Below are 12,852 nucleotides of genomic sequence, written 5' to 3'. Positions count from 1 at the left end.
CTTGGATGAGCACTGTCAGTCCAGAGCTGCCTTGCACAGTGACTAATATGTGTCGTGGACATGATAGACAAGGGGATATCAGTGCTCCCCTTTGCAGGCAGGGACCTGGAGGTCCTGCTGGACAGCGTGATGCTGAAATGAGGCTTCAGCCTCCTCCAGGAATAGCAGTGGAGACCAGAACACTAGACCATGCTAGCCCCATCTGAGGTTGCCACCTGGCTTAAAAGTCTCAGTGTAACCTCACATTCGCTCAATTTCTGCTACTGCATCCCCTTCCCACCAAGGCTTATGCTCTCACTACTGCCTGCAACATCTTTCTCACTTACTGCCACTCACCCCAACCCCCTACACTAACCCTGCACATCCTCTGTGCTGCTTACTCACCCACCTTGGGAGCCCTCCTCACCTGCGCCAAAAGTAACAGCTTGCCACCAACTTTCATCTCCCTTAGCACCTGCATGTCTCTAATTCTGGAAGAGGATCAACAGAAAGACTCCAAATGCATGGTGGGCAGACCGACATTCAGCTCCTCACCGCTTATTGGGAAAGCCTCCTAACTCTGACCGCTTCCAGTGGCTGACTGACTGTTTCCAATCCACTGGACTGATATCAGAGGCTGCCCTTAACTGACTGTGCTAGGGTGCCCCACTGAGTGAAAGTGATTGCCCTTGCCTTGATGGAGGCTTGTTGACAACCATCTCAAGCCATCCTCCTTTGAATCGGTGTTAAATGGCAAGGCAAGACAGAAGTAATATCACCTTAGTATTTCTGGCTGAGGATGCAAAGTGTAAAAAGGCAAGACAAAGCAATGCAAGACAGGGATACAGTTAGCATCAAGGTAGGCTCAGAGTGAGTGTGCATGGCTGTAAGTGAAGAGCAGGAATGCAGCCTGGTCCAGTCGATCAGCTGGGTGCATGTCCCTGAGCACACAATATCCTTGCTGTACCACTACAAGGATAGCGTATTGAGCATGGATTGGAGATATGCCATGAGGTTTTCTTGAGACTGACACGTATCAGATGCAATGTCTGTGGATGTGGAATTCATGTAGCTGTTGCAAATAGAGCATGCCTTGAAAAGCTGGTGCCTAGTGTCCAACAGGGAGCAAGTGGTGAGCTGAATTCACCAGGTACCTGCCCTGATTTCCATCTCAGGATGCCTCAACGTTTTGCTTGTTTGACACTTCTGGCAAGATAGGAAGCTGATTAAAAAAGCAAGTTGGGCCATTAGCAAGGTGCTTAACAAGCAATAATTCCCCTTAATTGGTAACTGGCCCTGCCTCTCAAGAAACTCACCACTTGTCAAAAGCATAAACGATAAAGCGAGACTGGCCTTGCTGGACGTTTTCATCTGATTCTGCCACAAATCCTGCCATTACCCATGTTGCTCACACCTCTCTAAGACTATTCCACTTGAAGAGTCCGAGCGGGAAAGGGTTACTTTCTAAAGCTATCAGCAAATCTCTAAAATACTTTAATTTGTCTTCAAACATAAAATGAATGGTCATCAGTACTAACTGAACCTATTCTGCAATTGGCTGAGGAAATAAAACCCGCCTTTCAAGAATTAATATGGTATTAAGCACAAAGAGTACAATATATATAATTAAGCTAAGGGTGGGGCACAGCTCATGTGTTCTTCAGTGGCTTAAAATTTGGCTTTGCCTCAAGTCTTTATTCAGGTGCTGAAACAGGGAAAGGTCTTGTACTTTGAGAAGAGACACATGATATTTATACATCTTTAGAAAATACTAACCCATTTAATTCCTTTCCCTTTATCACAAGCTAAACAAAATATTAAATGTGGTTTACTAATATCCTTATGGATTTGTTCCATTTATTATTGCCCTCCATGGTTTATCATGTGAAGCTAATACAGAGGCAGTTAGGGCTATGTGTAAAAGTTGAAAACAATAAAATGGTGAGGGTCTCTGGGATGGAAAGAAGTGAATTTATATTCCAAGTTAATCAAGTGCAGAGAAATAGGCAGCATCGCCTAACACTACTTCAAATGTACATCAGTTTTACCCCTTTGATTCACACCAATTTATGGAGGAAGAAGGGTAGGTTTCCCAGAATATAGTGTTATTGAGGGCCAGAAAGAGCAACTTATGCTGTAAACAGGACGTCAACTTTATTCAAGCATCTTACAGAATCCCAAATGTAAAATATCTAATAATATGTATTATGTATTAATATCTGTCTTGGTCAATTCTAAAAACTAATTAGGCCATCAGCACAGTCACCAGTGCAAAACAGAATGAGTGCTAGCCAACAATGTAAACAGATGCATGCAGTAATGCATTGCAGCTAATAATGTTGAAGGAGATTTGCAGGTTTCATTCTCTGGATAAGATGAAGCATTCTTTACATCAGAAAAACACTCGAGCCTTCACAGCTGTCGGAATAAAGACACGAGACACACATTAACTCTAACTCTGGTAAACTGGAGGAAGGTATTCATTTTTCAAATAGAATCAAAGAATGTTTACAACACAGGCGCCATTCAACCTATCAAATCCACGCTAGCTCTCTGCAAGACCAATTTAGTTAGTTCCACTCCCCTTTGATTCTATGTGGGCCATTTTGTTCTGTTCATGTGTTTAACCAATTCATTTTTTAGTAGACATGGTTGAATTTGTTTCCATCAGGTTTTCAAGCAGTGTCTTCCAGATCTTACCCATATACTGTTTTCCTCGTGTTGCCTATGCTTGTTTTACCAACCACCTTAAATCTGTGTCCTATGGTTTTGACCTTTCTACACAACTATTCTCCCCAGACCTCTCATGACTCAAACCACCTCTCATGCAAAAACATTTCTCATGCATATAACCTTTCAAATATACTCCCAACATTCCCTTTCCTAAAAACAAACCTGGTTATTCCAATATAACTGGATGTGGAGGTGCCAATGTTGGACTGGGTGGACAAGGTTAAAAATCACACAACACCAAGTTGTAGTCCAACAGGTTTATTTGGCAATACTACCTTTCAGAGGGCTGCTCCTTCATCAGGTAGCTGTTGAGCAGAACCATAAGACATAGAATTTATAGCAAAAGATTACAGTGTCGTGCAGCTGAAATGATATATTGAACAAACTTAGATTGCTGTTAAGTCTTTCATCTTTTAGAATGGGTTGCAGGTTTTAATATGTAAATCCCAGATCTTCTTTCAAGTCACATTCTTGAGATAACGTAAGATTTTATAAATAAAAAGGTAACATCTCAGCTCAGACAATGCATTAAAGGTGTGAGGTTAGAGTCTGTCTGTATCCCAATCTTGAGTCAGACTGGTTCTATTTCCAAAGTGGAATTTACAAAATATTACATGGATTGACTGCCTGCATTGACTGCCTGCAAACTTTGGGCTTTTTAAGCAAAATAGAATGTATCTGCAAATATAATTCTGCAAATACAAATTCACTCCATAGACTTATATGTGTGTGCACATACATGAGAGAGAGAGAGACAGAGTGAGTGCGTGCATGTGAGTGTGTGTGTGTGAGTGTAAGTGCATGTGAGAGAGTGTGTGTTTGCATGTGTGCATGCTTGGTAAAGTGTGAGTGTGATGGAGTATAAGCCCGTGAGAGGGTGTGTGCGTGGGTGTGAGAATGGAAGAGTGTATGTGTGTCTGTATGAGAGACAGGGTGTGTATGAGAGAGAGTCTGCGTGAGTGTATAGTATGTAAAAGTGTGTGTGTATGTGTGTTTGCGCGCGTGTGTGAGAGAGTGAGTGTATAGTGTAGTGGGGTCACCTGTAGTGTGACATGAGCCCAAGGTCCTGTTGAGGCATCCTCATGGGTACCGAACTTGGCTATCAGCCTCTGATTGGCCACTTTGCATTGATGCCTGTCCCAAAGTCAGCCTTGGAGGATGGTCACGTGAAGATTCGAGGCCAAATGCCCTGACCGCTGAAGTGTTCCCCGATTGGGAATATAACTGGAATCATTCTTCCTTGAAATTAGACTCATAACCTTATTCAGTATCCTTAAAGCCTTCATATCCTGAGTGTGGTGCTCAGATTGGACTCAATACTCTAGTCAAGGTCAAAACAGTGTCTTATAATGGGTCATCCTAATTCCATGACTTTTAAATTTGATGTTGTCTACTTCTCAATGCTTTATAATGACTATTCACCATTTTGTCAATCTGCACTGCCATATTCAATGATTTGCAATACATTCCTCCATTACTCTTAGTTCCTCCATGCACTTTAGAGTTGTACAGTTTACAATTCTCCTTGTTTTACCTATCACAATGTACCACTTCACACTTTCCTGTATTCAATTTGATCTGGCGTGCTTGAAGGCTATCACTATCATCTCCACAGTTTGTTAACTTTGCAAGTTAGAGTATTCTGGAATTTGTATCCAACCGAGCATGAACCAATGAACAAAGAACATTTACAGCCCAGGTACAGGCCCTTCGGCCCTCCAAGCTTGAGCTGATCCAAATCCATTGTCTAAACCTATTGCTCAATTCCTAAGCATCCGTATCCCTCTGCTCCCCACCTACTCATGCATCCATCCAGAGGCACCTTAAATGAATCGACTGTGCCTGCCCCTACTACCTCTGCTGGCAATTGTTCCAAGAACCTACCACCCTCTGTGTAAAGCACTTTCTGTATGTATCCACCTTAAAGTTTTCACCTCTCACCTTGAACGTCTGGGAAAAAACTTATCTCTATCTACCCTGTCTATACCCATCATGATTTTGTACACCTCAATGAAGCTCCCCCCTCAATCTCCTTTTTCCTAAAGAAAACAGTCCTGACCTACTCAACCTCTTCACAGCTAGCACATTCCATACCAGGCAACATCCTTGTAAACCTTCTCTGCACTCTCTCCAAAGTGTCCACATCCTTTTGGTAATGTGGTGACCAGAACTGTACACAGTATTCTAAGTGCCGCCAAACCAAAGTCTTGTACAATTTTAAAATGACCTGCCAACTCTTATACTCAATACCCCATCTGACGAAGGCAAGCTTACTATATGCCTTCTTGACCACTTTATCCACCTGTGCAGCAACCTTCACGGTACAATGAACCTGAACTCCCAAATCTCCCTGCTCACCAACTTTTCCTAAGGCTCTTCCGTTTACAGTATTGTTCGCTCTTGAAATAGACTTCCCAAAATGCATCACCTCACATTTGCCTGGATTGAACTCCATCTGCCACTTCTCCGCCCAACCCTCTAGTCTATCTATATTCTCCTGTATCCTTTGACAGTCCCCTATGCTTTCTGCTACTCCACCAATCTTGGTATTATCTGCAAGCTTACTTCCCAGGTCATTTATGTATATCACAAAGAACAGTGGCTCCAGCACTGATCCCTGTGGTCACCCCGCTCCATTTCGAGAAACTCCCTTCAACTACTACTCTCTGTCTCCTATTGACAGTCTCCTATAACCAGTTCTTTATCCACGTAGCTAGAACACCCTGCACAGCATGTGACTTCACTTTCTCCATTAGTTTACCATGGGGAACCTTACTAAAGTCCATGTATATGACATCTACAGCCCTTCCTTCATCTATCAACTTGGTCACTTACTCAAAGAACTCTATTAAGTTGATAAGGCATGATCTCCCCCACACAAAACCATGTTGTCTATCATTGATAAGCCAATTCTTTTCCAAATATAAATAGATTTTAAACCTCAGTACCTTCCCCAGCAACTTTCCCACCACTGATGTCAGGCTCACTGGTCTATAGTTACCTGGAATATCCCTACCACCCTTTTTGTACAGGGGGAGCGACATGAGCAACCCTCTAGTTCTCCAGCACCTCACCTGTGTTTAAGGAATCATTTACATATATAGGGTAAATCTGTGATCCCTGAACTGATATCCAAGGAAGCCCACTATGTATCACCAGCCTGACCAACGACCATTCACTGTTGCTCACTGTTTCTGTCACTCAGTCAACTTGATATCCTTTTATTCTATGGGCTTCAACTTTATTTCCAAGCTTATTGAAATTTATTAAACAACTTTTCAAATTCATACAGATTACATTAATCACATGCCCCCTACAATAAATATGTCATCCTTAAATAAGATCAAACCTCTGCACAGCACTCTAGGTATTGTCTTACTTATAATCTGTATAGCTGTCGCTCGATCTCTCTATTCTTATACTCTGCGTCCCTTAGAATAAAGGGAAGCATTCCATTTCCTTCTCCAGTTGCTTGCTGTACCTACATTTTAACATTTTTATGATTTAGCTACAAGTCCACCCAGATCTCTCTCTATACTGTGATCTCTCTCCATTATTAATAACATGGGGAGAGGCAATAGTGTGCTGAGGGAGGACATTCCCGGAAATACATCCAGGGAAGTTATTTGGGTGGAACTGAGAAAGAAGATGATCACCTTATTGGGATCGTATTATAGACCCCCTAATAGTCAGAGGGAAATTGAGAAACAAATTTGTAAGGAGATCTCAGCTATCTGTAAGAATAATAGGGTGGTTATGGTAGGGGATTTTAACTTTCCAAACATAGACTGGGACTACCACAGTGTTAAAGATTTGGATGGAGGGCAATTTGTTAAGTGCGTACAAGACAATTTTCTGATTCAGTATATGGATGTATCTACTAGAGAAGGTGCAAGACTTGACCTGCTCTTGGGAAATAAGGCAGGTCAGGTGACTGAGGTGTCAGTGGGGGAGCACTTTGGGGCCAGCGACCATAATTCTATTAGTTTCAAAATAGTGATAGAAAAGGATAGACCAGATCTAGAAGTTGAAGTTCTAAATTAAAGAAAGGCCAATTTTGACAGTATTAGGCAAGAACTTTTGAAAGCTGGTTGGAGGCAGATGTTTGCAGGTAAAGGGACGGCTGGAAAATGAGAAGTCTTCAGAAATGAGATAACGAGAATCCAGAAAAAGTATATTCCTGTCAGGGTGAAAGGAAAGGCTGGTAGGAAAAGGGAATGCTGGATGACTAAAGAAATTGAGGGTTTGGTTAAGAAAAAGAAGGAAGCATATGTAAGGTATAGACAGGATAGATCGAGTGAATCCTTAGAAGAGTATAATGGGTGGCATGGTGGCACAGTGGTTAGCATTGCTGCCTCACAGTGCCAGAGACCTGGGTTCAATTCCCGTCTCAGGCTACTGTCTGTGTGGAGTTTGCACATTCTCCCTGTGTCTGCGTGGGTTTCCTCCCACAGTCCAAAAATATGCAGGTTAGGTGAATTGGCCATGCTAAATTGCCCATAGTGTTAGGTGTAGGGGAATGGGTCTGGATGGGTCGTTCTTCGGAGGGTCGGTGTGGACTTGTTGGGCCAAAGGGCCTGTTTCCACATTGTAAGTAATCTAATCTATAAAGGCAGTAGGAGTATACTTAAGAGGGAAATCAGGAGGGCAAAGAGGGGACATGAGACAGCTTTGGCAAATAGAATTGAGGAGAATCCAAAGGGCTTTTACAAATACATTAAGGACAAAAGGGTAACTAGGGAGAGAATAGGGCCCCTCAAAGATCAGCAAGGTGGTCTTTGTGTGGAGCTGCAGAAAATGGGGGAGATACTAAATGAGTATTTTGCATCAGTATTGACTGTGGAAAAGGATATGGAAGATATAGACTGTAGGGAAATAGATGGTGACACCTCGCAAAATGTTCAGATTACAGAGGAGGAAGTGCTGGATGTCTTGAAACGGGTAAATGTGAATAAATCTCCAGGACCTGATCAGGTGTACCCGAGAACTCTGTAGAAAGCTAGAGAAGTGATTGCTGGGCCTCTTGCTGAGATATTTATATCATCGATAGTCACAGGTGAGGTGCCGGAAGACTGGAGGTTGCTAACGTGGTGCCACTGTTTAAGAAGGGTGGTAAGGACAAGCCAGGGAACTATAGACCGGTGAGTAAGTTTAGATTAGATTACTTACAGTGTGGAAACAGGCCCTTCAGCGACCCACCGAAGCGCAACCCACTCAGACCCATTCCCCTATATTTACCCCTTTACCTTCCACTACGGGCAATTTAGCATGGCCAATTCACCTGACCTGCACATCTTTGGACTGTGGGAGGAAACCGGAGCACCCGGAGAAAACCCACGCCGACACGGGGAGAATGTGCAAACTCCACACAGTCAGACGCCTGAGTCGGGAATTGAACCCAGGTCTCTGGCGCTGTGAGGCAGCAGTGCTAACCACTGTGCCACCGTGCCGCCCACGTTGTTGGAGGGAATCCTGAGGGACAGGATGTACATGTATTTAGAAAGGCAAGGACTGATGAGGGATAGTCAACATGGGATAGTCAACTTTGTGCATGGGAAATAATGTCTCACAAACTTGATTGAGTTTTTTGAAGAAGTAAAAAAGAGGATTGATGAGGGCAGAGCAGTAGATGTGATCTATATAGACTTCAGTAAGGCGTTCGACAAGTTTCCCCATGGGAGACTGATTAGCAAGGTTAGATCTCATGGAATACAGTGAGAACTAGCCATTTGGATACAGAACTGGCTCAAAGGTAGAAGACAGAGGGTGGTGGTGGAGGCTTGTTTTTCAGACTGGAGGCCTGTGACCAGTGGAGTGCCACAAGGATCGGTGCTGGGTCCTCTACTTTTTGTCATTTACATAAATGATTTGGATGCGAGCATAAGAGGTACAGTTAGTAAGTTTGCAGATGACACCAAAATTGGCGGTGTACTGGACAGCGAAGACGGTTACCTCAGATTACAACAGGAACTTGACCAGATGGGCCAATGGGCTGAGAAGTGGCAGATGGAGTTTAATTCAGCTAAATGCGAGGTGCTGCATTTTGGGAAAGCAAATCTTAGCTGGAATTACACACTTAATGGTAAGGTCCTAGGGAGTGTTGCTGAACAAAGAGACCTTGGAGTGCAGGTTCATTGGTCCTTGAAAGTGGAGTCGCAGGTAGATAGGATAGTGAAGAAGGCGTTTGGTATGCTTTCCTTTATTGGTCAGAGTATTGAGTACAGGAGTTGGGAGGTCATGTTGCAGCTGTACAGGACATTGGTTAGGCCACTGTTGGAATATTGCATGCAATTCTGGTCTCCTTCCTATTGGAAAAATGTTGTGAAACTTGAAAGGGTTCAGAAAAGATTTACAAGGATGTTGCCAGGGTTGGAGGATTTGAGCTATAGGGAGAGGCTGAACAGGCTGGGGCTGTTTTCCTTGGAGCGTCGGAGGCTGAGGAGTGACCTTATCGAGGTTTACAAAATTATAAGGGGCATGGATAGGGTAAATAGGCAAAATCTTTTCCCTGGGGTCGGGAACTAGAGGGCATAGGTTTAGGGTGAGAGGGTGGTACGTGTATGGAATGAGCTGCCAGAGGTAGTGATGGAGGCTGGTACAATTGCAACATTTAAGAGGCATTTGGATGGGAATATGAAGGGTTTGAAGGGATATGAGCTGGGTGCTGGCAGCTGGGACTAGATTGGGTTGTGACGGTTGGGATATCTGGTCGGCATGGACGGGTTGGACCGATGGGTCTGTTTCCATGCTGCACATCTCTATGACTCTAAATGCCGGTCCAGCCAGGAATGAATGATAAAACGCAAAGAGACCCACAGCAATGTGATTGACTCCTGACTGACTCTGGGCAATTAGGAAAGAGGCAATAAATGGTGACCTAGCCATTGGCACCATCAGCCATTTAAAAGCTGAAAAATATTCTTGGAGGCAGCCTCCAAGTGGCATGCTGGGGCACTTGCCTTGCTATTAATTATTGGGACTTTATTAAAGTTGAGACAAACTCAGCAGAGGGTTATCCCTGGTGTGTTGAGATGCTATGGTGATCCATATCCTGCATTAGCCATGCCCACCTCTCCCAGTGGAGCTGCTGACAGTTTGGAGATATCAGTCCCCTATCTATGTCTGCAGCATCAAAATCCTACCCTCGGTCCTTACTGGCTAATCAGAAGTCAGACCTCAGAATATGATTAGCCAATTTTACTGCCAGTCAGTGTGGTCTCAGGACTCTTATTCTGTTCAACATTATGGTCCTGAAATTTGCAGAAAAGTTCTGCCAATTATTTCAGTGAGTAAGAGGACAATCCATGGAACAAACTCCCAAGACACACTGTGGAATTGTGTCAAGATCAGTGTGGTGCTGAAAAAGCACAGCAGGTCAGGCAGCATCCGAGGAGCAGGAAAATTGACGTATCAGGGAAAAGCCCTTCATCAGGAAAAGTCGATTTTCCTGCTCCTCAGATACAGCCTGACCTGCTGTGCTTTTCCAGCACCACTCTAATCTTGATTCTGATCTCCAGCATTTGCAGTACTCACTTTTGCCTACTCTGTGGAATTGTGTTGATTCATTCAAATTCACAATTGGATGGATTTCCTTGAGAAAGTGATGCTTTGGGATTGAGTATATGAATTATTTCAGACATAATGTACAATCAGTTTGGTATGCCAATTGTCCCTGAGGAACTTGAGGAATTGGCTAGTGCAGGAGAACAGTGTGTTTATTGTTTGGCGCATCTGGAAACAGATGATTAGCTCATTTTATGGATAAATCCATAGCCTTGTTAAAATCAAAGATAGCAGTCTGCTGGACAGTACTAACAGAGGTTGGGTTGCATTTGTAGCAAATAGCATTGATCTGTGAGAGAAAGTCAAACCTCCGCAGTGATTGCTTCTCCAACAAATGTGATGATGTAGAGGTGCCAGTATTGGATTAGGTGGACAATGTCAGAAGTCACATGACACCAGATTTATCTAAAATCACAAGCTTTTGGAGCACTGCTCCATTGTCAGGTGACGGATGTAGGGAGAAGAAACAGTGGTGTATATCCCTGGCTGATAGGATACTGCATGCCTGTGCCGTAGCCTCCCCAGCCGAGCCGGACTCTATTGCTCCACTTCTAAATGCAGAAGATGGTGTGGAATTTCCATGATCATTCATGTACCTGGTTTGTGAAGCTGACGGGAGAGGAGAGAGAAGCCAATACAATGGGCAAACTAAACAGTCATTTCTACTACCAAAATTTTGGGGGAGTTGGAGGGATGATGGTGGCTACAGAAAAGACTGCATGAACCATTCACTAAACTATATCAGTAAACAAACAAGCTTCAACAGTAGGAATGAATGGTCTATACCTACTGATGTACAACCATATACACTGACCATGTTTTTACACTGTAGTCTATTGCTAGAATTTGCCATTGTGTTGATGTGACAATTTTTTCAAATTAGTATATTCATGTGCATTCTCAGAGAATCCCTACAGTGTGGAAACAGGCCCTCCAAAGAGTAATCCACCCAGACGCATTTCTCCTACTCTACATTTACCCCTGACTAATTCACTTAACCTACACAACCCTGAACACTATGGGCAATTTAGTATGGCCAATTCATCTAAACTGCACATCTTTGGATTGTGGGAGGAAACCCATGCAGACATGTGGAGAATATGCAAACTCCACACAGTCACTTGAGGCTGGGATCAAACCTGGGTCCCTGATGCTGTGAGGCAGCAGTGCTAATGACTGAGCCACCATGCCTGTTGATTGGGTAAATTGCACATGGAATCATGTAGTGACTCTTCAAGAACATGTAGCACGAGTGAAGTACATTATACATTATCATGTACATTTCGCCAAATGCAGATCCTGTGAAATATGTACAATCAGTATCATAGCATTCTTCTTTTCCTTGTAAAATAAGCCTGTAATTATAAATGCATATTTTTAATTCAGCCTTCTGCACAATGTTCATTTTCAAAAGTAAATTTTGGGGGTGGCACAAGGCTGGAGGTTCATCAAGCATGATACTTCAATTATACTCCTGGAAATGGGAGCTCCTATGCAAATACCACAGAAGCAGGTGAGTGTACTTAACAATGATGCAGAACAACATGCATTTCAAAATAAACACACAAACAAGGTGGCAGGCAGTGGGGGGAGGCTGATTAAATAGATAGGGAAAAACAATTTCCACTGGCAGGAATGTCAGTAACCAGAGGACACAGACTTCATAAAATCACAGAATTGTTTCAGAGCAGAAGGAGACCATTCAGCCCATTCTGTCTGTACTGGCTCTCTGAACAAGTGTTTCGCAAAGTGTCGTTTTTCTGCCTTCTTCCCATGACCCAGCACATTATTCCTTCTCAAATATCAGTCTGAGAATGGCTTGATTGGAGCTGCTTTGACTTCAGTCTCTTGCAATGCAAGTCAAATCTTAACCAGTAATGGGATGAAGAAGTTTTTCCCTTTGTTGCTTTTGGTCAATTACTTTCTGCCATCTTGTTGTCAATCCTTTTGAAAGTGTGAATAGTTTCTATCTGTCTATTCTGCCTAGACTGTGGATGATTTTGAATAGTTCAATCAGATCTCCTCTTCTCCAAGAAATGAAGTCCTATCTGACAAAAATCTGGTGGGTGGAGGTGAACAGAACAAATTTACGCAGAAAGCCATCATGATCTTTCAAAAGGAAAATGAGAGAAATATGACAAAAGGTTTCATGCTGTGGGCAAAGAGTAGGGAAGAGGGATGAAGTGGATAACTCTCACAGGTGCACTGCCTGAGAGTGTGGTGGAGGCACATTCAATTGTGGCTTTCAAGAGGGAATTGGATGATTTTCTGAAAAGAGTAAAAAAAAATGCAGTGCTAGGGGAGAAAGATGAAGGTCGGCTGGAGGTGTGGGACTAGCTGGGTATGCCGAACATGACTGGCCAAATGGCCTTCTTCTGTACCGTAATGATTCTCTGATTTTTGTCTTGCATTATTATGGATGGCTTGATGAAAGAGAGATATGGGAGCATGGGGCTCCTAACTTGTGTTTCTTTTGTCACACGGCTTAATGCCAAAATGAATGATATCACATGAGTAGTCAAGGTGAGTAAATGTATTTTCAAATGTCCCAACCAACCAGCTGTACCATTAGCCTTC

Source organism: Chiloscyllium punctatum, chromosome 15, assembly GCF_047496795.1.
Source record: "Chiloscyllium punctatum isolate Juve2018m chromosome 15, sChiPun1.3, whole genome shotgun sequence".
Taxonomy (NCBI): Eukaryota; Metazoa; Chordata; class Chondrichthyes; order Orectolobiformes; family Hemiscylliidae; genus Chiloscyllium; species Chiloscyllium punctatum.
This window is presented reverse-complemented; position numbering follows the sequence as displayed.